Source organism: Bemisia tabaci, chromosome 2, assembly GCF_918797505.1.
Source record: "Bemisia tabaci chromosome 2, PGI_BMITA_v3".
NCBI lineage: Eukaryota > Metazoa > Arthropoda > Insecta > Hemiptera > Aleyrodidae > Bemisia > Bemisia tabaci.
The window spans coordinates 5,515,875-5,541,393 of NC_092794.1; the positions used below are offsets into that span (position 1 = coordinate 5,515,875).

At 41.4% G+C, this 25,519-nt stretch overlaps 1 protein-coding gene across 1 annotated transcript in view; it reads left to right on the forward strand.

The window, feature by feature from the left end:
* Nucleotides 1-1,772: 1,772 nt before the first annotated feature.
* The window catches only part of LOC109031803 (noggin-like), a 75,228-nt gene continuing 51,481 nt past the window's right edge, over nucleotides 1,773-25,519 (forward strand). Inside the window, exon 1 of the mRNA XM_072296609.1 lies at nucleotides 1,773-3,194. The gene's annotated coding sequence lies outside the window, so the exon portion shown is untranslated. The remainder of the gene's footprint in view (nucleotides 3,195-25,519) is intronic.

The window sequence follows — 25,519 nt, forward strand, 5'->3', positions numbered from 1 at the left end:
TAAGAAGACGCTCAGATTTTGTGCACTGCACTATGAGGAGTAGAATTTGCGGATTTTTCGCGGTACTCTCCATCGTAAGATCTCAAAGTCTCTTTTGGTTCCACCGATATTATCAGAGCCAATGGTGTGCGCGATATTTCCGCTGAATCGTGGAAAACGGGAAAAACTAACAAGAAATTGCTCAATCCGTCGACAATACTGAAGTAGAATAAATACACAAGGTCAGCAAAGGATCATACCTTTTACAATACCAATTTTTCTCCATGCTATTTCCCAAGTTAATAGAGATATACGTTCACGTTCCGGGCTCAGACACCTTAAGTTCCGGGCGTAGCACCCGGAACAATCGAAGCTACGGCTCCAGCACCCGAAATTTCGGTTTCTGAGCCCGGAACGGCGGATACGTCTGTACAGCCTTTAACACTTTTACAGACTGCTACGTTGGTGTGTATCTGTTGCAAGCAAATATTAAAATTAGGCATTTTGTCAAATGCCTAGGAAAATAGTCAAATATTCTTACTTATATTGAAATTTTGATTTTTTTACTAATTTTTAAAAAAATGATTCATTGCTCCTGTAAGAAAGAATTCTCTGTAAACATATGCAGCGTGCGAAAGTATTTTAAACGATTTTTAGTTCCTGAACGCAGATTTATCTTAAAATTTTCAGCACGTCATAAAACATAGAATTTTGAAAATTTCAACATTCAAATGTACGAGAGGCATTTGGAAAGGAAGGAACAAGGAGAATTCGCGCATTTGAAGAATTACTCTTCCCAAAATATTGAAAACTCGTGATTTTCTCGCCATAAATTTACAAAATTCCGTAAACTGTCAAAATGTGTCTATACTGGCCTAGGCATTTGATAAAATGCCTGATTTGACTAATTGCATGCGACATATCGATCTTTTCCTATAGGATCAAATGAGAGCTCAATCGATATATCGTAAATTACGGGACGCCACTGGCTGGCACCTGCGCTCGAGTGTAAATCCGTTGGCAGAATCCGGGCTGGAGGCTTCGGGGAGCGGTGGTGGGCCGCGAGCCGAGGCATGAATGGGTTGAGTCACTCGCATACGCCCGGGCGGCCGGTAGTAAAATTATCTCGGCAGTTCATTCATAAATTCTCCCACCCCGGCGACGGGGGCCGGCGGAGCGCGGAGACAATTGGTCGGGAGCCGGCCGAGGGGGCCCGGAGACGCACGAAGCCGCCCGAAGCAAAAGCTCGCCCCGGCACCACGTGCTTCCGCTCAATGTTCACCTTTCGGTGTGGGGGGGGGGGTGGGGGGTGGCGGGGGGTGGGGGGGGGGGGGGGGGGGGGGGGGGGGGGGGGGTGGGGGGGGGGGGGGGGGGGGGGGGGGGGGGGGGGGGGGGGGGGGGGGGGGAGGGGTGGGGGGGGGGGGGGAGGGGAGGGGGGGGGGGGGGGGGGGGGTGGGGGGGGGGGGGGGGGGGGGGGGGTGGGGGGCGGGGGGGGGGGGGGGGGGTGTGGGGGGGGGGGGGGGGGGAGGGCGGGGGGGGGGGCGGGGGGGGGGGGGGGGGGGGGGGGGGGGGGGGGGGGGGGGTGGGGGGGGCGGGGGGGGGGAGAGGGGGGGGAGGGGCGGCGGGGGGTGGGGGGGGAGGGGGGGGGGAGGAGCGGGGGGGGGGGTGGGGGGGGGGGGGGGGGGGGTGGGGGGGGGGGGGGGGCGGGGGGGGGGGGGGGGGGCGGGGAGGGGGGGGGGGGGGGGGGGGGGGGGGGGGGGGGGGGGGGGGGCGGGGGGGGAGGGCGGTCCGGACTGTGCCACCCTCCGTCCTCGGCCCTCCGCCAACACGATCGACCAACCCCCCTCGATCAGACTCTCCCTCGACGGTCGCGGATCCAGAAAAAATCGGTAAATCAGACTTTGACGAGCTCTCGAAACGATCGCTTATCTATATAAAAGTAACTCATTTTTCGGTGATAGACTCGAGTGTTATTTGGGTACTACAGATTTCCTTTAAATCGAGCTCACAAATACATTGCGGATCCAGAAAAAAAAATCGGGAAAAGCAGACTCCTGCAAGCTCACAAAACGATCGCTTATCCACAAAAAAGGAACTCATTTTTCGGTGATAGACTCAAGTGTCATTCGGAAACAACAGACTTCCTTTAAATCGGGCTAACACGATTGCGGATTCAGAAAAAATCGCTAAATCAGACTTGCCTGAGTGTCTATCAGACAAGAGAGGTATGCCTTCTCTTACGGGTTCACAAAACAATCGATTATCTACAAAAAATAAACTCGTTTTTCGGTGAAATAGACTCTAGTGTCATTCGGATACATTTGACTTCCTTTAAATCGGGTTTGCAAACGCGATTGCGGATCCAGAAAAAAAATTTCACGTTCGGCAAATAATTCACTCGTAGACGGTTTTTGGGTGCAACGGACTCTTCCTCTCCGTCGAACTTATCAGAGATTTACTGTCATCCCTTCTCACTAAACTGAATACCAAGTATTTCTTTTTTACGGTGGAATCGTTAATCAGTGACTCTCTGAGACCTTTGCAATTTTTTTAAAAGTATTGATAGATTGTTCTCAACATGATTTCCTAGAAGGAAGTCTGCAAATTGGCTTTAGCATTTCCATAGTATCCTGCGCGACAGCCGGAGAAATAGGTTCTGCATACGTTTATCAGATTCCTAATCGAGGTTTCGCAGATTTTACGTTCGAGCAATCCCATTTATAGATTTTTGTTTGTTTCTGCACAAAAATTCAGAGGAAAGTTTCTCGCTTGCCGGTCAAAGTTTGAGAATTTTTTTAGTTGACATTTATTGGAGAAGTTATTTTTAAAAATTTGGTTTTCCTTTTTTCATATTACATTGATAGCAATCGCATTTCGGCAGTTGATTTTTCGCGTAAACTAAAACTTTTTTAGTGCCCTAATTTATGTGCGTGAGTGTTGTCAAGCGATGAAAATAAGGAAAAAATGAATTCGGAATAAGTTTGTCTCTGCACGGTAAAAAGTTCTACTTGGAAACAAAAAGTTTCCCTGGTTCACATCGTGGTGATTTGTGTTAGTGCGTTATTACGGGTCTCACTGTGATGAAATACGTTTAGGTCCGTTTACCTAACATATTAAATGAAGTGAAGTGAAAATATTATAAGCACCGTTAAGGAATGGAATAATTGTTCTGGATTCAAGATGATGTTAATAGGAGCACAAAATATATGTTAAAGGTAAGCCATGGTTATTTTTCTTCAATAGGTTTCTACCATTGTCAGCAAACTTAAAATTAGGACAATAATTCTGAAAAACTTACGAGGGCTAGACGCCAAAATACGCATTTCCGTAGACTCCGCTGACATCTCCGTTATCCGGTCTCCGAATGAAAATTTCATACATTAATTCTTTTCGCTCTTTACCTAAAATACTTTAATTTGAATTTCCAGGAGACGAAAAGTAAAGGATCGGTTTGTTCAAGGGGAAAACGAATAGAGGTTTTTTTTCGTCACCTCCAGCATAGACGTGTGACGTATGTGTTTCTTGATTTATTAACATTTAAAAGTAAGTTTCTGATCAATTTTGTTTTGTTTTGGGCCATCGGAGTTGCACTGATGATCGGCAAACTGCCCAAAACACATGCTACGGAATTATAGTAAAAGTAGTCACAAGATGGTTTTTTAAGCTTTTTTTAACCTTTGTTAAATTTTAAATGAAACTAAAAAAGTTCTTCTTAAAAAAATTGTGCAAAAAGTGCCAGCAGCAAACAGTATCACGTCGCAGATTAATATCACTCTAGTTGTATTGATTCACACGGGATGCACGAATTATTCTTACAGTTATTGTTTCGACCTTCATAAAACTTAGGAGCTTCCAGGACTTTATGTCCACCTACCTTTCGTCCATTAAATAAATGTCCACCTCTATTTATGTCCACTAAACGTTAAGTCCAGTCTTTATTAAGTCCACATGATTTAATGTCCAACCATGAATATGTCCAAAATTGTCCAAATTGTGGACATGTTATGTCTTTTTTTTGGGTTCTCATTTAAATGACAGGAACCACCTCAAAAATAAATGCATACTACTACTACTACCTCCATTCTTAAAAAACATTTCATTCATGAATCAAGTCATGAAAGAGAACAGACTCTAAGAGCAGATAAAAACATAAGTTCATGTTTACACTGTACGGATATGATAAGATGAAAACCAAAGCGGGAGCCTAGGAAACGCTCCAGTGCCAAATTCAACATGTTTCAGTAACAGATGCAGGCAAAATTGAAAGTCCTCTTTAACTAGTTATTTCGTGCGCCTTCAATCTTGTAGGATACTGTGCAACGCCTCTGACGCGAAATAGTTGCTCAAAGCGTTGCGGCGCGGCATGCAACCAGCGTGACACGCGCATAGGCGCCTACAAACCTAACGGGATACTTCACGCGTTGCGCAATGCGTGAAGTATCCCGTTAGGTTTGTAGGCGCCAGTGCGCGTTCTGCGCTGCTAACACGCCGCTCCGCTCTGTGTTAGGCTCTAATATTTAAACTCACGGAGTCAGCGTCTTTCAACTCATGATTTTGAAATGTTTGCACTCTCTGCATTGATTATTCCCTTTTAAACTGCAAAGAAATATGTACTACTGGAAAATATAATGTGTTTTTTTCAAGGATAGAAATGAAACCAAGTATTTACCAAGGAAAATTTGAAAAGATGAATCAAAGGAAGAAATTAACATTTCATTTAAAACACGAGTTACGGAGTTACGATAACAACACCTCATTCTCTCTTAATTTTCTCATTTCGATATTGTCCATATAATTTTACACGCGGACTAAACTATGACGCTTGAATTTGATTTTAGTGGACTTTACATCTGCGTGGACTTAACTTAGTGGACGTTTAAGTAATGTCCTTAACAAAAGTGTGGGCTTTAGAACTGTAGACGTAAAAATTGTGGACGAAAAGTCTGTGGGCGTAAAAAAAGTGGACATAAAGTCCGTGTACCACTTAGGAAAATTTGACTATTCTTATTGCGTATTAGAGCCCCCCGTATGGAAAGAATTCGACCTAAGTGGAAGCACTGTCCTTTCTCCCTACTATCGGAGGACTGTGATTGTACAACTAATAATTTTATAGATGTACTGAAAAAACTTATATAATTAATAATTAATGCATCATTAGTAAATAAATAATATTATAATATAGAAAGATTTAAATACGAAATAATAATAGAAGCAAGACCAACATAAAAAACGAATCAAGTGATATATGAGGACTTATCTGTAACAATAACGGATGTGAAAAATTACCTTTTCGAAACACATTCAAAAAACTGTTTTGGCATCGAGAAAATGTTGAGAAAATACTTGAGATGTGATCTTCGAGATCTGTATATTATGCCAGAGCCAAACATATTAAATTTTTGTGTGAACAAAACAGTTTTTTAAGCGTGTTTCGAAAAGGTAATTTTTCACATCCACTATTGTTACAGATAAGCCCTCATATGTGATTTATAAAATATTTAAATTTGTCAATAAAATAATGGTTCTAAAAATGGTTGCAATCATAAAAACAACATAGAAAGGATTAGAAACTGCCATACATAGCGTCTTCCATCTTCCATTTTATGTAAGTACACACAATGTGAGAATAAAATACCAATGAGGCTCTTTGAAAGCTTAAATTTATACTTACATGCATTTCTTGAAAATTAATCGAAAACAGTCAGTATCTCCTCTTCTTAAAATTAATAATTCCCACTTAATGATTCCTTAACTATAATTAAGGGGCTTGACGGACACGGCGCATAAGCGCAGTTTTTACTGTTTCGAGTATTACGTGTTTGAAGTTCCAAAATGACATGGATTTTCATGTCGGAGAGAAAGTTCAAACTGATTTTTTGATGCTTAAAAATTGGAATTTGGGAGCGAATTTTTTGCAGAATATGCATTAAGACGCTATTTTTACTTGAAATCATTCATTTCTCCATTTTCTTAAAAACTACGCCTTGTCCTCTAGACCTCTTAATTCTCATTGAGTCACCCGGGGATTTCTTTATGAGGACCGGATGACACTTTAACGTAACAGACATACCGGATTGAAACAGAGAGTTTTCCTGTTGACTCAACGCGTATACTCATCCAGGGATTAAAAATTAAAATTTCTACTGATCCAACAAGAAAATTTCCTCCGTGAAGTTGTCAGAAAACAGAAGATGTAAGATGAACGACCTTAATTTTTAAAAGAAAACGCTTTATAGATCGTTAGCTGCTCGATGATATCTCAAATATTCACAGGGAAATTGAAAAATGTTAGCACATTTTAAGTTTTTTTATTTTTTCCGAGAGATGACATTCTACAGTTTTGAATTGTCAGTAAATCGAACGGATTGATCTACATCGTACACCATAAGTTGTCACTGCACTAAAAATATGGAATCATAGAAGTTTAATTACAACTGTAATATTTTTGATAAAACTATTTCAAACATAGGCAGATTCAAGGGGAGGGGGCGTAGAAGGCGTGCACCCCCCTTACCTGCCCGAAAGAAGGAAGAAAAAAAGGAAAGAAAGAGGAAGAGAAGGAATGGAGGAAAGGAAGGACGCTCAAATTTAGTAGTTATTCATGAAGAAATTGACTCGAACTACATATTAGATTCTTTAAAATTTCGACAATTCTTTGGAGGAAGCCCCGCAGACTTTCGTCCCTCCCGTGCCACAGGCCTATAACTTCAAAGCTAGGATTCTGCGACAAAAATTATGGAATACAGAGGAAACAACGAGAGAGGACCAATGCAACCTATTATCACTCTGACGAATCAAACGTAAAATTACTGTTCAAATGAACACATTCCGCCATGAATGAAAAGCTTCTCACGGCACTTAAAATCACAATGTTTTCCGCTTTTTCCATGCACTCCTTGAAGATGTGTCCATCAATCGCCTGCCAATACTATTTCTCTCTTATTTTTCTTCTCCCCCTTTTTTTTAAATCCCTCAGAAATTCGCTTGTCTGTGGTGGAGGTGGAATGTGCACCGCTTGTGACAGCGGCGCGGCACTCAGTACCTCTCATTTTTCTTCTTCTTTAAATTGCTCGTCGCGGTTCGCAGTGGATCATTTTTCAAGGCTTCACGGATATTTTGCGACTCACGATCCAAAACTAGAAACATACCATTTTGCGAAAATCGGGCTCTTCAGTTTCCATAATCATACTATGTGACCTTTCTCGGGAAAAGGACCCTTGTATGAAACAACGTTAACATTTATTCTTTGATACTCGAGCACAGAGGATGTTCTATAAATACTTTGGAACAAAATGCGCCAAGAAACGTGAGGCCAAATTAGGAATATCATCGTTTAATGTTTATGTACTTAGCTCAAAAAATGTAGTTTCAAAAGAATGCTTCTTGAAATTCTAATCTACCATGTTTAGGATCCAAAACTGATGGTCTTAGTGCAATTTCACCCTCTCTTTCAGCAAAAAATTGTTGAGGTTGTTATTATTTTGCCAGAATCTTTGTTAAAGACACTTCTATTGGTATCAGTATCTTAATTCAATTTTTTTCTCTATTATATTATGACTATTACGAAAGGTCACAATCGCAAAACCTCAGAATTTCTTGTGTCTTTATAAAAATGATATTCCTTTCCACGATCTGTTAAAATGATCTACATCGCGACTAGGATATCCATGTGTTGATGTTTTTCGCGTTACTGTGTGAGAGAATACGGTGAGAAAATTGCGATGGCACTACTCCTCTGCGACTAGAATTCCAGGGATGACGACGAGTACGAACGTCGCACAGTGGATGGAGTCAATCAGAGAAGCCGGACATGATTTTTTTTACTAAATTTGCAAATTTTGTTGTGTATTCTGTCACATTTTAAATTTCAAGGGGTGCTTACAGCGGAAAATTTTACGAGGAAACCAATGGAATCGTTTTTAGAACCTTAAAATTGTGTATAGACGGAGTTATAAGCTTTTAAAGTTTCCAAATTGTATCCGACCTTTTCCATTGACTGGATCCTTTGTGCGTCGGCCACTGGTTGATTACTGATAAGCGCCACTGCCGCACCGCCATCTCCATCTTTGGCAAGCGAGAGCGACTTCTACGTCTGTCTGGGGTCAGGATGGAAGGAAACGTATATGCGCGTTGGAAACTTTACGCCACTTCGCCTTTTGCAATACATCCTGGGTTCGTCTACCCAGGTTTATTAAGTTCCGTCGGGTCGGCCCGCTGGGTACCTCAAGTTTGTAAAAATGCAAGTCCCTTCTTTCCACCTTTAAATATCGGAAAACCTGTGGAGCGCTCGGCTTGATTCCTTTTAAAATGGAAGTTCATCAACAACGGATTTTAAATATGTTGACTTCACCTGAAATTTGAAGTCACTGCTGTTGAAATACGTATTTTTCTAAAGAAAAATCGTGTAGTTGGTGAACGTTATCAAGTGATTCATCTACCACTTAAATAAAAAAAAAGAAGCACCTCTTTGCCTGAAATTGGTTACTTTCCAGACAAAGTATCACAAGCGCCATGCGACGTTTAGAAATGTTCGCCACCATTTTATTTTGTTACAGAGAAGTTGTTCAATAATTTTGTTTCGAATTTTCTTTGTGCTGCCGCTGAAATTCGGTGAAATTTTCAAAATTTCTGTGTAAAAAATAAAATGGCGGCGGAAATTTTGCAAGTTCGCATAGCGCTTGTGATACTTCGGCCGGAAGGCGACGCTAGCTATTACCACACCGTGGCGCGGAATTTTGTCGGAACAGTAAATCCGGGAAATAAAATTTGGTGCCGTTTCCAAAATCAAATCGTTGACCAAATGTGAGAATATGTAAATAAAACAAATTCAAAGTGTGCTTTCAATTTTTTCTTCTTCTTTTTTTTAAAGGCGGGATTACGAGAATTGCGGCCTGAAAGTTTTGCAGAAAATCGTGAAACCGTAAAAGAGTCAAAGAAAATCCCCAGAAATAATGAAGAGTTGTTTTTATTTTGAAAGAAGAAATATGATAGGATATTCGCAACGTCGCAATTCGACATACGTGCTCCCGGAGTCCTGTCTTTGGAATGTAAATGGATCATTCAGCCTGTAGCAAAGACGAACTGAAACCCTTTTTATTCTTATTAAAATCAACAGGTTTAATCATCACGTGAAAATTCACCTTCTTAACTTTCATTTAAAGTTTCATACGATAGTCTATTTCACCAAAAATAAAAACGACAAACTCATTTGTTCCAAATCTCTCTCAAACTTGTGTGAGATTAATACGATTCAAACTGCTGATTTGAAGTAAAAATCATTGGGAGAATCGCGCATTTTGTCCAAATTCTACAATAAGGAACTGTACAAGTTCCGTCTTATCCATAAAAACACCCATCTTCAATGGGTAACAAATGACACATGCGTTGTTTCTGAGATGCGCCACAAATTATTGTAGTTCCTCATTGTGGTGGACCCTCCACTAAAATCTTGCGCATCGACCATGGGATCGGCAAGGACATTGATGGCAGGGGCGAGGCGTGAATGATCGATTATCGATAATTCACCATTTGAAGCTATAGTAAAGAATCGATTATTGAGGTGTTCGTTGCGAACACCCTGTTTATCGATCCTTTTCCACATGCTTGAATGGCAGATCAATCGATGTATCGCAACGCACGCCGCGCCACTGATTGATGGGCGTTTGCGGTTTAGAATATAGAAAGTAAAGCCTGGTAGTTTTTCCCTGGTTTTGTTCCCGTATGATGAAAGAAAATGGAAGGACGGGGACCGTACGTGGGACGTGGCTGACCAAATAAAGGCCAAAACCCGGAGGAGGTAAAAATGAATCAGCCTCTTGTTGGTTTTCTACAAGAATCACAAAGCGCTCTCGAGAATTTGAGCTTCAAGTATAGGCCTGGGACCACGAGGCTGCCAGTTTGGATGCTTCGCCGGCTGCCCGCCATTGCGTCGAGCCCCCCCTCCCCCTCCACCCCCCGTGTTAAAAATAATAATATTCTGTGCCACAGAATAAAGAAGAAACGTTGCTCTTACACTTTTCATAATGGATTTCTGGTCCAGCTTATGCCTCCCTGGTCGTATTAAAATAAGGGGCTTGGAGGACAAGGCGCATAAGTGCAGTTTTTGAAAAAAAGAGAAGTCTTAATGCATATTCTGAGAAGAATCGCTCCCAAATTCCAATTGTCAAGGATCAAAAATCAGTTTGGACTTCTTTCCCTTAAGGATCCGTGTAATTTTGAAGCAAACGCTTATTTGTTGAAACTAGCAAAACTGCACTTATGCGCTTTGTGCTTCAAGCCCCTCAAATGTTACTTTTGTGATGACAAATTTTGGCCCCAAATACAATGCTAGATTTGTTTGTACAATGCTAGATTGTTTCCGAAATAATTTTTACCGGCAAAGTGACATTGTATCTATACGACTAAAGAAGTATATAGGTTGGACTCAAAGTCCTCTATAAGATTGATAAAGTTTTTTTTATGTTTTTTATTTTTTATTTTTTTCAATACATGGTTCTGAAGATGAAGACAGAAGAAACTGAAACCGGAAGGGATTTTAAGTGACTTGGAGTGAATTTTAGTCAATAGATTGATTCAAATTTAGTAATCAAAGTGCGAAACCCTGTATCTCCGTTTGCGACTTTGCAGACTTCCTGTCATATTTTATTTTTTACTCGGAAAACTGATGAACGTAATTTCTTAAATTTGTTCCCCTTTTTTCCTCTCAGCTAGCAGAATAACCTACATAAAATATTTCAACCTGTAAAGTAGACATGTTTTCCTCCGAATAGAGCAATAGGAGCGAACATTTTGAAACTCCGCAAGAAAGATACGTGGTTTCGTACTCCGGCCATTGATGTGATCTGATGTCTCGAGAAAATTTTCAAAGGTCCTCTGAAAATCCGGCAATGGCGGAGAATGTAAAACCATAATATTAGGTAGACAGTTGCACAGAGAGCAGACAACAGACAAGACTCGGACGAGGTGCACGCGCACATGGCACAGGGCACTCACACAGCGTTGCGCGGACAGGGAGGACGCGGTAATGGTGGAATCAATTAAAATTGCGGCCTCGTGCTCGTGTATACCTGTATATTAGCATGGCTAGCGGTAATAAAGCAAGCTAGCACCCAATTCATGTCTGGAGTTGGCGCCACCCTGCCATCCGCCCAGCGGCCAGCGGCCCATGGGCCATCCAGCTCCAAATTAAGCCACCGGTAGCGCCGCGGCCCCCTCGCCCCCCGCGCCCATCACCGTCGACTCCCCTGTTGCCACATCGCTCCACGCAGCGTTCAAGAACCCTGCTAGCACAAGTCGGATTGAAAATGTTTTAAAATGTGTCATTGATCTGAAAACATATCTTTGAAACATTTCAATGAAACATCTTGAAAACATATCATGTGTCCAGGCGGTTTTGAAAATGTCTCTAAAACAACTCTATGTCATCCCTAAATTTTCTTTCACAGAAACGTCCGATAGATGTTTCCCATACCATTCCAACACATTTCAGTGAGGTATCAGCCCCATATATTCGTCGCAGAAATATTCTGGAAACATTTCGGTGAGAGACATGACCTTAAGCTCCATCGTAACCGAAGAGATTGATAAAAGCCCTCTTTAAATTCAAGTTTTCTTCAAAATCCCATCAAACATATTCTAAAATATAAAACCATTACAGTAACGCGTAGCGCATCGGAGGGGCAAGTTGTATGCTGAAAAGTTTGTTTTTGTTTTTGTTTTTTTTTTTGGGGGGGGGGAGAGAGGATTTTTGAGCATGTGCATGTTCATCTTAATTTTTGTGCGATTTTACAAAAAAAAAGTATATTTATTCATATGTATCCTTTGTGCGCAACAGACTCAGCTAATGCTGACACTGGTCTGATAATTGGAATTGATGGACAAAGTGACAGACAAAAAGAACGAAAGGAAAAAGGAGCAGTCCTGTTGGTGGAAACGCGAGAGAACGCGGTTGTTATAGACTATAAGGGAGAAAATGATAGATTGACTATAGGGTCTCTGCCGTTAGATAGTCTGTTACTTATACGTCCTTTGTCTGTTTCAACCACCCGCTTCCACCAATAGGATAGCTTCGTTTTTCCATTTCCATTTTTATTCATCGCTTTGTCAATCGATTTCAGTGACTAGCCCGAAGAGCTATTTGATGCTGTGCTGTTACACAGGGCGTATTATAGTTGGTCGTCAAGTATGTGCGCTGACAAACAAGCTAAACAAGACAATTTGAAATTCAAAATAACGTTTGCTTGAAAATAGATTTATTGAGCTACGAACTTAAAATGGCCATAGTTACGGCATGGTTTGATATTTTGGGGTAAATTCAAAAAATATTGTCAGAATAGCCCTCTATTATTTTACATTAATGACTCTAGAGTCATAGAGGGAGTTATGGAGTCTCTCTTGTGTTATTGTGAACTAAGGTCCTTTGTCTCGTGGAGATGTTTGCAAGCATCAATGAAAATATAAGCAGTCAAGCTATTTTGAATTTGATTTTTTCTGATGGTCAGATGCTAAGTTTGACATCATGCCTTGAAATCAACATAAAACAAGCCCTGACGGTTAAATTTCCCTCTTTATATATCTTTGGATTTTCTGTATGCTGGGCGCGAGGTTAGGAGTTGCTTTTATTCCTGAAATCATTGTATTCGTGGCCGTCTCCAAGTATCATTCTATGCATATTTCGTGGCTTATGCGTCAAAGCTGCTTATCCTAATGCTGTGCGTTCACGTTGACGCTGTCACAAAAAGTAGGGTTTGACTAATCTTACTTCAAAGACGTCAATGGACCAAAATTTATTGAAAAATTACTCGTCTCATTTTATCTTGTACCCCAGAAACCTTGCTTGCGAATTTTTGTTCATTGATCGTATTTCACTTGTGAATTTACCGTATAAGACGGCCTAGGAAATTAAATATCTACAAAGTAAATGTAAATAATCGTGCGTCGCAATTTGCATCCTTCCTTCTTATAAATCTATGTATCTCCCATTAAGTTTTGAGAGGAAATGTTAAGCATTGAACATATTTTTGAACCTTTTTGAAACATTTTACAAATTAATCCTACGACTAGATACCGCGTATTTTTCAAAAATTTCCCTGAAATAATGAATATTATTAAACAAAATTTTCAATCAAATTCCTCGTCTCTAAAAAATAATATTCATGCCGGCGGCAGTCAGCAATCGTCCGGAATTTGCAAAAGTGCATATTAGCTAATCGATTTGCAATAATTTCGGTAGTAAAGTTTTCATCGATGAAGAACTAAAAAAGTACGAAAGTTGAGGTCTCAAATTTTTGAGTTAAAAAAAAAAGTTCCTCGTTATAAAATACTCCCTGACACCATGACGGTAACAGTCGAGTTTCATACGTTAGTGCGCCTTCAATTACATTTGATACCGTGCAATACTTTCGTGGTGGAATAGTTGCATTGGCGCCTACAAACCTAACAGGGATACTGCATGCATTGCGCAATGAGTGAAGTATCCCTGTTAGGTTTGTAGGTGCCAATGCTACTATTCCACCACGAAAGTATTGCACAGTATCCAATGTAATTGAAGGCGCATTAACGTATGAAAATTGACTATTACCGTCAACCACTGTTTGTCAAGTGGTAACTTCACGCCGAGTAAAAAATTTTACAGGGTCCAAATTTTCAAAAAAGATACTCATGATATAATCTCCGTGTTTTAGCGCACTTTTTCGATGGCTCCTGAGTTTTCTTTTAGGTCTAGAGAGATGATATTGAAATAAGTTGAAATTCACGATTTTGCTCAGAAAAATGGCAACGTCACAGCGTGTCAAAATTATCATACGGGGAGCATTGGGAGCATCTTAGCTACTAATTTCACACTCTGATTACATTTTAGGCATCTGTAACGTTAATTTATCGAGAGGCAAAAATCATCAAAAACAGTCAAAAATTCGCTATTTTCATGCGTGAAAATGGCAACCGCGCGTCGGGTCAAAAGCGTGAAGGGGGTCCAAAACTTCACTAGGGTGTAGTTTATGAACTAATTTTGCCCTCTGTTTAATTTGCAGACCCCTCCGACTTTATTTTTTCGGAGCAAAAAATTACTGAAAAACAGTAAAAATTCGCTATTTTTGCGGGGATAAATCGTAACTGCGCATCGGGTTAATTTTGTCCGATTGACCCCAAATTTCATTTTCCGTGTTTTTGAACATGCCGTAACCGATTTGGGGGTTACGGCTATAAATTTCCGAAATTCATTTTATGTGGGCCACCCTAGTGTAGAGTACCTATATTAAGAGAGTATGGCCACTTGAGTTACCACCTCTGATTGGCTCAGCCATCTTAGGCTGAATGGAGCCCTTAGGACCCAAAAATGGCGGACGCCATAAGTTAATGTAAAGCAAAATGACTCAAAATGTAGTTGTCTTTGCTTATCGTAACGAGAAATTTACCAAAATGCACTATTGCGACCTCGTTACATATTTTAAAGGCTAATCGTGTGCAATTTTCGAGAAAAAATTATCTTGGATGTAGTAAGGTTGGCAGCGAGTGCGGTTGGTGATATCCGTCAAAAGTTGGCAATGACCCCCCTCCCATCCACAAAAACCAAAACAAAGCACCGCCATTTTTGGGTCCTAAGCCTCTCCATGGGACCCAGTGGCCATGGCCATACTCTCTTAATATAGGTACCCTGCCCTAGTGGAGGGTCTCTTGTCTCTGTTATGACCTAACCTCAGAATTACCGACATGTCCGTTCCTCTCCCTATGTACACATAGGCACTCCAAGCGGGGTCAAAAGCATCGGGTAGGAATTTTCTCGGAGGACGGGCCTGCTTTCGGGGCCGGGAGGAAAGTCGGGGAGGCGCCGCCGTGGGCCCCCGAGTAGGTTACATGAAAAATTAATTACACGTAGCTTAGCGGGTTCGAGGCGTAGCTGGCGCACGTACTTAATTTAAGTAGGAGTATAATCCGGAACCGTTATTCCTACGGCGACGCAGACGCCGCCCGGGCAGGAGTTACAGAGTTACGAGAAGCGACGTGCCTCCAATTACTTTCGTTATTATGAATGTCGAGCGATTTCCAGAGCTATGCGCCCCGGCCACGCAACACAAGTTATTGACACGGTGCATTACTTGCACTCGCCTCTCTTATCAGTAAACCGAGAGGCTCCCATACTCCCGTGCTAAGGACAAATGCCCTATGAGCCTTCAGACGCTGCCGAATTTCCTTTGATAAAAACCGAATTTACTGGGATAATTGTAAATATTTTTTCCGACAATTTCCCGACAATTTTGTACGCAATTTAATCTAAGCTATCTAAAAATTTCAAGGAAAAATATGCATGAATGTTGCCAGAAATACATGTCTTATCACGGGAAATTTGGCAACTCCTGAATGTTCATACGGCGTTCTTCTTTAGCACTGTCGTGCTATGGAGAAACGCCGTATGAACATTCAGACGTTGCCGAATTTCCTTCCATAAAACGTCAATTTCCAGGGAAATTTGTCAACATTTTCCTTCGAATTTTTTGAAGAATTTTATTTGTGGTCGGATCTAAATTACCTGAAAATTTCGAGAGAGATTCTCCATAACACTCTTCGAAAATGAGAATTTTGTCGGAGGAAATTTGGCAACTCTCGAATGTTCATACGGCGTTCTTCCTTAGCACGGCAGCATAGTCCAGTGCATTTTCAAAGCTGTCCAGCTTTGATAAGGGTCTGCCCTCTCCCACTACAAGAATCCCAAGCATCCGTCGAAAATGCGTTTCATTGACAGGGAAAGGAAGTGCGATGACCGCCGAAATGTGTTGCGTGTTGCCGCCCCACCATGATCGAAGGAGCCGGGATTTATCGTGGGTGACATTGAATAGCACCACCAGGAGGTTTAAGGGCACAGGGAGGCACTTCATCAGGTCGGAGGGGGGCTGGGGGCTGCTCTGTAAAAACATTTTGAAAACTGACACGTCACAGGGGCAATTTGAGCCGTTCTCTTCGACAGTAAAAAGCCTCGCAAAACCTCCAAAAGGAGGATCAAATGGACTGCATTCTGCAATTTGGAACTATAAGTTCTGGCTCCTCTAGAAAAACACTTATGTGCATAGGGAAACTAATGTCACATACGTTGTTTTTAAACCGGGCTAGAATTTATAGTTCCAAATTGCAAAATGGAGTCCAAATAGAATGGGCCTGTTGCGAGATGTGGTGATTTGTGAATTGATAAGTGACTACAATGAAAATTTTAAGAGAAGGACGATGACACTGCCGGAAAATCTTGAAATTAACTCCCAAACTAAAAAAAAGCTGTTTTAAGAACCGACCAATCTTTCAAAACGGTCAGTTTTACGCGGGAACGGATCCGGTGCACTCGTGACGAAACACTACAAGACAAACCTGGTCTCTTCACCAAGCGGCAGCCAATTCCTCATGGAAAAATACATTGTAAACGATGAAGAGACTAGGTTTGTCAATGGAGATGTTGCATGTGTGAGGAATTTGCGATTTGACTGTTAATTCTTATGTAAAAGTTCGCGAAAAACACGATGGTGCCTCTGGTTTTCCCTGAAATCAATTCTCAAGCTCAAAAAAAGCTCTCAAGTTGAGGCCAAAATGGAGGAGATATCCCACGCTATTCTGAGAGTCCACCACTACATCAAAACAAACTCTCCATGTAAAGATAGGGAGCAAATACATTAGCAGGGTTGCCGTGTTTTCAGTTTTAGAGTCCCCAAATAAAGTGGCAGCCCTGTCAATGTATTTGCTCCCTATCTTTGCATGGAGAGTTTCTCTTGATGTAGAAGTGGACTCTCAGGATGGCGTGGGATATCCCCTCCATTACGCCCTCAACTTTGAGAGCTTTTTTGAGCTTGGGAGTTTATTTTAGGGAAAACCAGTGGGACCATCGTGATTCTCGCAAACTTTTACATAAGGATCAATAGTCAAATTGCAAATTCCTCACACATGCAGCATCTCCATTCCTCATGGAAAAATACATTGTAAACGATGAAGAGACTAGGGTTGTCAATTGTACTGGGACATCACGAGTGTACTGGATCTATTCCTACGTAAAATTGACCGTAGGAAGACCCATTAAAAAAAGAAGAAAAAAAAGTGTGCATAGCATATCCTTGCTTCATAGTCTCTTGCTATTTGACTCACGTGCACTCAGTTCTCTCGAGCTCAAATACGTCCAGCTTGAATAGCTACATAAGAAAGAATATCGGCAACCTGTTTGGCAGAATCACCGGTTGACAAGGATTTTATGGTGGCGATATGAACATCTTTCAGCGGCGTGTCGCGATGTCGAACAGGGCTTTATCGCCGATACAAATCTGCCCGAGCCGGGTAGAGCCCTCCAACTTTGGAGCCGTCCTCCGAATCTGATAATATCCATGCCCACGGATGGCGCGCAGAAATGTTAATGAGCTTCCAGCTCAAAAATTCGAGGCGTTTTTCCGTTTTCCTGTTGTCCCGGCCGCGGGATTGCACCCATTCTCTATGCTGCCGTCCCAAGGAAAAACGACGTATGAACATCCGAGAGTTGCCAAATTTCCTTCGATAAGATGTTTACTTTTGAAGAAAGCTATGGCTAATTTCCCTTGAAATTTTCAGGAACTTTAGGTGAAATTGCGAATAAAATTATCTGAAAAATCGGAAGGAAAATATTCACAAATTTTACCGAAAATTCGTGATTTACTACAGGAAATTTAGCAACGCCTGGAGGCTCACACGGTATTTTTCCTTAGCACGGCAGTATACTGTTCTTGTCTCGCTGTCGCTGGAGGTATACCTGATTCAAGTTTGAGGGCCGGCCACCGGGGGGACCTCTACATCCTCTATCATGCCCCACTGAAACATGCACATTTTAAACTCCTTGAAATGGGCTCACTAAGCAGTAAAGAATCACCTTAATTGGGAGTTTCAAAAAGAAGATGCAAAAAGTAAGAGAGAATATGGGCCAGTAATATATGAATGGAGCTTAGCGGTAAGGAACCAAGTTTTTTTTTTGGAAACCAAAAGGTCAGCGTCTTGCAGATTTGAGGGGCTTGGAGGACAAGGTGCAGATAAGTGCAGTTGTTGCTGTTTCGAGAAAAACGTATTTGGAGTTTCTACATTATTTGAAGCCTTATGACGGAAAGAAAGTTCAAACTCAGGTTTTGATGCTTAAAAATTGTTTTTTACCGCTGAATTTTTCACAGAATTTATTTCAAGCCTAAAATTAGTTGAAATCATCAGGACCTCAAATTTTTTCGAAAACTACACTTATACGCTGTGTCCTCCAAGCCCCTCATTCCTCCTTCATTCCTAACAAAGGAAATTTTTTTGTCCGAATTATGACTCAAAAAATGCGGGAGCTTCATTTGCCTCAGTCGACTTTTTGGCAAGAATAAATTGTGATTTTTTAAACTTTTAATAACTTTTCTGCATCCAAAAGGAACCAAATCAATTTAATGAAATGAACCGAGCTTACAGTGACATAGTTGGTTGGTTCCTTTTCAGATTTCGTACTGTTCCCATTCGTGCATTACTACTTTATGACATACAAACCGTCGTCTCCCGGATGAAGGAACATAGCTCCATTCGAAGGTTGCAAAATTGACTGAAACAATGGACCACTAGACAAGGTACGAATTTCAGCATTCTGATACATGTTTCTAAACCAAAATTTCACGTAAAACACGATACGCACAACGAAAATTACCGAAATCAACTCCTTACGAAGATATTTAATGATTCTTGATGCGTTAATTCAAACCACCCGCTCATGAAAACTCAATGCTCTACGTGATTCACATCGCGCGCTAAACGTTATCATGACAATCTCTGCGATATAAAAATTTGGCAACCTCAATCTTGACGCTTTGGCTCAGCTATAGCAAATTTCTTACAGTTTGAACAACACATGGCGGGAAATGAACATTGCTCGATAGAGAAGATTGCCGAAACCGTTGTATAGTGCGCGATTTGACTCACGTAGAGCTTTGAGTTTCTTGTGAGCGGGCAGTTCAAATTTCTCGTAACCAATGTGAAATAAAAACGTTAATATCTTCGTTAGGAGTTGGTTTCAGTAATTTTCGTTGCGCGAGTCGTGTTTTACGTGAAATTCTGGTTAAGAAGCATTTATCAGAATCCTTTAACTCGTACCTTATCTAGTGGTTCATTCAATTTTTAACATGAGTATAGTCATGCAATTTCTGTCATAGTTTTTTCCAATTTTTGCAAGAGATTAGGGGAAAAATTAGTGTCAATTTCAGTTAGAAATTCGCGAGAATCTCTTGGAAAATATGCAATTCCGAGGAACAATTTGGCAACAATAAAATATAGTTACGTTCTTTTGTAAGGGGAGCAACGGAATACGCACATCAGAATTCACTGGAAAAAAACACACTGGATCTAGAGCCCAGACTCTTGAAAACATTGACAAGAAAAAATACTCTTGATTCAATTGGATTTTTGCTTGAATTAAAACAAAATCCGCTTAAATTAAGAGGCTTGGCTCTTGATTTAAGCTAGATTCTGATTGAATCAAGAGTACTTTTTCCTGTCGATGTTTTTAAGAGTCTGGACTCTAGATCCAATGTGTTTTTTTTCCAGTGTTCTTGAAATTATTGTCCACCCGAAGAAAATACTGAGAAATTACAGGGATCTCACTGCTCCAGGAAGTTGCAATAACCACTATCAGCTTTCCGCCGGCTCTATTTTTTATCCCTCATCGATCAATGATACTGCAGGGTACACAGGATTTTCGTCTCTCGTGTATCCAACCGATCTATCAGGTGGACACGACAGAAACCTGACCTGAAAAGAGTTATTGATATTGCACAGCTGATTAAACCCTCGAAAAGGATTCAAAGTCACGTAACCTTCCCGGCGCAATTGTCTGTTCTTTTTTAAGGTTCGAGTCCTGCGCTCCTGCGCAGTGAGGAAAAGAGGCAGAGGAGTCCAATGGCGTGGCGTGATTTGCGATCCATCGATTTATCTATACCATTTAAACGTAGGAAAAGGATCGATAAACAGGGTCCTCGCAACGAACACCTTAATAATCGATTCTTCACCATAGCTTCAAATGGGGAGAATCGATAATCGATCATTCACGCCTCGCCACTGGAAGAGTCCTTTGGTTATCCCTGCCATCGCATGAGGAAGAGGGATTTAAAAGACTCTCAATCTGTGAATGGTTCCGGATGCAGGGAATTAGGCCGCGTGAGTTATTGCGTGGCAAGCGGGCCAATCGTTGAATCGATGTATCGATGACCTTGATCGATAGATACTCATTTTAGCAAGGCTACTAATCGATCAACGTCATTTAAAAGCGATTCAACAAACTAGGCGGCGACGGCATACCTCCAATGGTCGGGTGTTTTTCTATGCCTCCTTCTATATGGCAAATCATTCCGAAAAACCAAACCGCGACGTAAAATAGAGTTATGAACTGCAAAAAGAAAACCAGCGTGACCATAAGATTCACTTCCTTAATAAATTGAGTCCATTTAAAACATCGATGAAACCGAGGTGCAAAAAACCACGTTATGCACTTCTGCGGTAGATTCTAGGTGGCAGTATAGCTAGTAGGGACTCCAGCGTAGCCACCCCGGCCCTATTCTTAAAAACTTCCCCTAGAAATGATTTTGTTACGCCATGTTTTTCGATGGGGAATTTCTTCGTTGATGCTGGAGGCAGAAAAATTCGTTGTCTGAGCGGATCTCATTAACTTTCCTCTGAGCTATAAACTTAAACCATCAAAAAACGATTCTGCGCCTGGCGGAAAACATCTAATACAAGAAAATCCAAAAATGAGAAGGCTTCATTTTCTTAATTTTGAGTTCCAGCTGGTATGCCAAAATCGACCCGACAAAATGATGGATGAATTATTGCTAGTTTTCTTGTAAAATAGTATTTTGTCAGAAGAAAAATCGAAAAATGTCGAATGGAGATCCAGATGGTGTGGCAAAATCGACCCGAAAAAATTACGGATGAATAATCGCTAGTTTTCTTGTAAAATAGTATTTTGTCAGAAGAAAAATCGAAAAATGTCGAATGGAGATCCAGATGGTATGCCAAAATCGACCCGAAAAAATGATGGATGAATAATTGCTAGTTTTCTTGTAAAATAGTATTTTGTCAGAAGAAAAATCGAAAAATGTCGGATGGAGAGCCAGATGGTATGCCAAAATCGACCCGAAAAAATGATGGATGAATAATCGCTAGTTTTCTTGTAAAATAGTATTTTGTCAGAAGAAAAATCGAAAAATGTCGAATGGAGATCCAGATGGTATGCCAAAATCGACCCGAAAACATGATGGATGAATAATTGCTAGTTTTCTTGTAAAATAGTCTCGAAAAATAGTAGTTCTCGAAAAATCGAAAAATGACGAATGGAGATCCAGATGGTATGCCAAAATTGGCCTGAAAAAATGATGGCTGAATAATTGCTAGTTTTCTTGTAAAATAGTATTTTGTCGGGAAAAAACCGAAAAATGTCGAATGGAGGTCCAGATGGTATGCCAAAATCGACCCGAAAAAATGATGGATGAATAATTGCTACATTAGTTTTCTTGTAAAATAGTATTTTGTCGGGAAAAAAATCGAAAAATGTCGAATGGAGATCCGCAGATGGTATGCCAAAATCGACCCGGAAAAATGATGGATGAATAATTGCTAGTTTTCTTGTAAAATAGTATTTCGTGTATAACTAGTTAGGCAGCAGCCACCCGTCGGTTTTTTTTTTTTTTTTTTATTTCCATTTGGTCTCGTCATTTTTTAGGGGGAGTTTTTTGGATTGGGCCGGGGTGGCTACCGCCACCTAGAATTTTGTCGGGAAAAAAACGAAAAATGTCGAATGCATGTACGGTATTTTTACTCTGGACGGCAGAAGAGTGAATAGGGTCTATGGACACGGTGTCCATGGAGCTGCTGGGGGCAATCCGGCAGCCGTGCCCCCGGTTGGCCGGTGCGAGTGCGCGCGACACCCTCGGCCAATCCCGGGCCCACCTTGATTGGAAGACGACAGGGAGCTAATCGCTCTAAATCGACAGCTTCCGTTCTGCCCCCGGTGTCCGTGCCCCTGCCGGTGCTGCCATCTGCCGGCCCCGACGCTGACTCCTGCCCTCCTTGGCTCCCGAGTCCCGAGTCCCGAGTCCAAGTGACACTTGAAAGCAGGAAGCGTCGACTTCACACTCCCCGCAGTCACGCGCCTCCTTGTCGGGTAGCCCTCCATTATTCCAGACTTTTCTCGCCTCACTCATGGACAAGAGCAAAAGCTCATGGTATACACGGAGAAAAAAACCTCGTGCGTGGGACCCGAAGTTTAGGTCATATGGATCTCTGAAGTTTTCAGGTTGAGCATCTGAACACTTAAGGTCTAGCTGTCGAGGTTCAGATCACGCATCTGAAACTTCAGTTCTTACATCTGAAGTACTTCAGATGTGAGAGCCGAAGTTTTTCGGATGTGAGAACCAAAGTTCTTCGGATGTGAAAACCGAAGTACTTCAGACGTAAGAACTGAAGTTTCAGATGTGTGATCCAAACCTTAGCAGCTGGACCTTAAGAGTTCGGATGTTCAATCCGAAAACTTCAGAGAACCATATGACCTAAACTTCGGGTCCCACGCACGAAGTTTTTTCTCCGTGTAGAAACCTAACTATCCCTGGCCGAAAGAAGCTACGCGCTTTCAGGGATCCGCTAAACCTGCGGGCCAATTATTGAAATTGACAGACAAAGCTATAGACAAGGAAGACAAAAGGGCTAATAAGGGATCCTATCGATGGAAACAGGTGGTTGCAATAGACAAAGGAGGTAAGTAATAGACTAACTAACGGCAATCCACGAGAGACCCTGTAGTTAGTCCATCATTTTCTCCCTTAGTGTATAAAAGAACTACCCGTTTAACCAACAGGATCGCTCTATACTCCTAGGTCTTCTTTGTCTATCAATTTCAATAATCAGCCCGCTGAACCATAATTTAAAACTTTGAAGACAGCGGGATCTTTAGAGATCGTTACCTGCTAAAAGCTAAAGATACAAAGAAATTGACCAAGGAGATCTCTAGACGAAAGAGGACAAAACTATGTTTCCAACGCTGTGGTGAAAAGTATTTTAACTCATGCATGTGATGTTTCTCAGAAGCGGACACTAGCGGTGGCGTGGTGTGCTTTGCGATAAATCGATTGATTTGCCATTTGAATCTATGCAAAAGGTTCGATAAACAGGGTGTTCGGGGCGAACACCTCATTGATCGATTTTTTACCGTAGCTTCCAATGAGGAAAAATCGATAATCGAACATTCACTCGCCTCGCCCCTGTCGATTTACTTGCAGATTGCAGATAGAATTCCGGAGGTGGATTGGGTCCATTTTAATAAACTGTGTTAGATCATGGAAAGAGGAAATAACATCATATTCGACATAATTACCAATCAGTTAGTCTGATATGATCATGTTCACAGGATGGCGGAAGACAGACTGCCAAAATTGATTGCGTTCCTCACTTCCTCCCACCAGCGGACCGATTATTGAAACTGATAGACAAAGCGATAGACAAAGAAGACATAGGGAGTATAGAGCATCCTATTGGTTGATATGGTTGGTTTTCATAGACTAAGGAATAAAATGATGGACTAACTGTCGGGTTTTTGGTGGGTTGCCGTTAGTTAGTCCAGGACGTACCCCCTGTGTCCATTGCCACCACCCGCTTCCACCAATAGGGTCCCTCCAAATCTCTTTAGTCGTCTTTGTCCGTAGCTTTGTCTATCAGTTTCAATAATCGGCCCGCTGGAGACGATACGAGGAGACGACACGAGTGAAAATTAAGGTAAACGACTTAGGCGATGGCTAAGGACCAATATTCGGAATCAAATCGCGCTTGAGAAAATCGAAATTTTATTCCCGTTCATCGCGATTTTTTTTCGATAATATTTGCAATAAATCGCTGCCGATAAAATCGAAATTTTATTGCAAAACGCGATGGTCTCGCAATTTTTCATCCGTTAATATTGCAATAAATTGACGTCGATAAAACCTCGATACATTCTCCGATCAAATGGCTACTTATCGCGATCACTGATTCTTGGGAATTTGATCCTCGAGTCGCTCTGATTTGAAACCATCAGCGACGCGGAGTACCCTGGACTCAAAAGTCAAAAGCATTTTATGTGGAAACGACGCTTCGGGCGAGTGTTTGAGCGGGCCTTTACTTTTTGAAAAAATAGCTTTTTCAAGGTAATTTGGCACCCAAGCACTTAGTTTCGGCTGCCCGTGCCTCGTGACAATGATACCGAAGCGGTCGCCCCCAACTTTAATGCCACCCAATTTTGATCTCGGCTATTTCTCTACTACATTTCATTATGAACACTCGGTGGGGTATTCAATTCAGGCCTCAATTACGTCGTTCCCCCACGAAAGAACGTAACTTCATTTCAATGTTGCCAAATTTCCCCTTGCAAATTGCATTTTCACCAGGTGAATCTTAGACATTTCTAACTGAGAATTTCAATGATTATTCTTTAGATCTCATGCAAAAATCTGAAAAAATCTAAACTAAAATTGAACAGGTACCTTTTTGAAATGAATTGAATTTTTAAAGTTCATTTTGCAACCCTGGAATGAGGTTACGTTCCTTCGTCCGGGAAATGACGAATTGAGACATCAGCTTGATCCGATGAACACCCAGACCAGCGTCAAAGCGTTCTCGACTCAAATGCTCTTTTGCAGATTTTTTTTTGTTCGGAATGAGGGCTCATAAGATCGCGCCCCTTTCTCATCACTTACATGAGCGAGAGAAGAAGGGGAAAATATAAAAGAACACTTAGAGACAGGACGCGGACGGTGCCTTAAATTCAACACCCACTTAGAGAGTGCTCATTTTATTACGGCAAAGGGCGCCGGGTATGGAGCTTTAAGAGGGCACAACACGATAGAAAAAGGGAACCAATGTCGTCGTGCTGGGTAAAACACCGTATGAGCCTTTGTGTGAGGCCTTTTTTTCTTGTCTTTTCTTGTTTTCACGGAACACAAATTTCATGGAGAATATTTAGCTTCCAATTTTCCAAAATATTCTTCCCCTTCGTTTTCTTCTTTTTCTTATTTTCCTGATTTTTCTTTTTTCTTCCTTTTCTTCCTGTTCTTCTTTTTCTAAATTTTGAGTAGGGTCAAGACCCTATTTTTTTAGTCCCTGATTTAAGAAAATATGTGCTATGAAAACTTAGTGGTCCTCTGGGGATGAAAGGCAGCTCTGTGCTCTGTGCTCATCCATTAGGCGGTCGTCAGGGTTGCCTCATGCCTCTGGCTATGAGGTCACCTACCACACAAATCTTAGCAAGCCTCTCTCCGTCCATTCGCTCTACATGTCCCGACAGCACTTCCCGCCGTATGTACTTAAATTATGCTTGAGGAGGCTAAGGCAGTGCCATACGTAAAAAAAACACAATAATTGAAATTTAAAAGAAAAAATAACAATAATTCAGCGCCAAGTACACTGAAGCGTCTAGTCACCAACTGGACTGGATTTTAAGTTAACTTTTTTTTTTTTTTTTTTTTTTTTTTTTTCGGTGCGCACGAAGTTTGAATGCACGGGTGCATCAAAC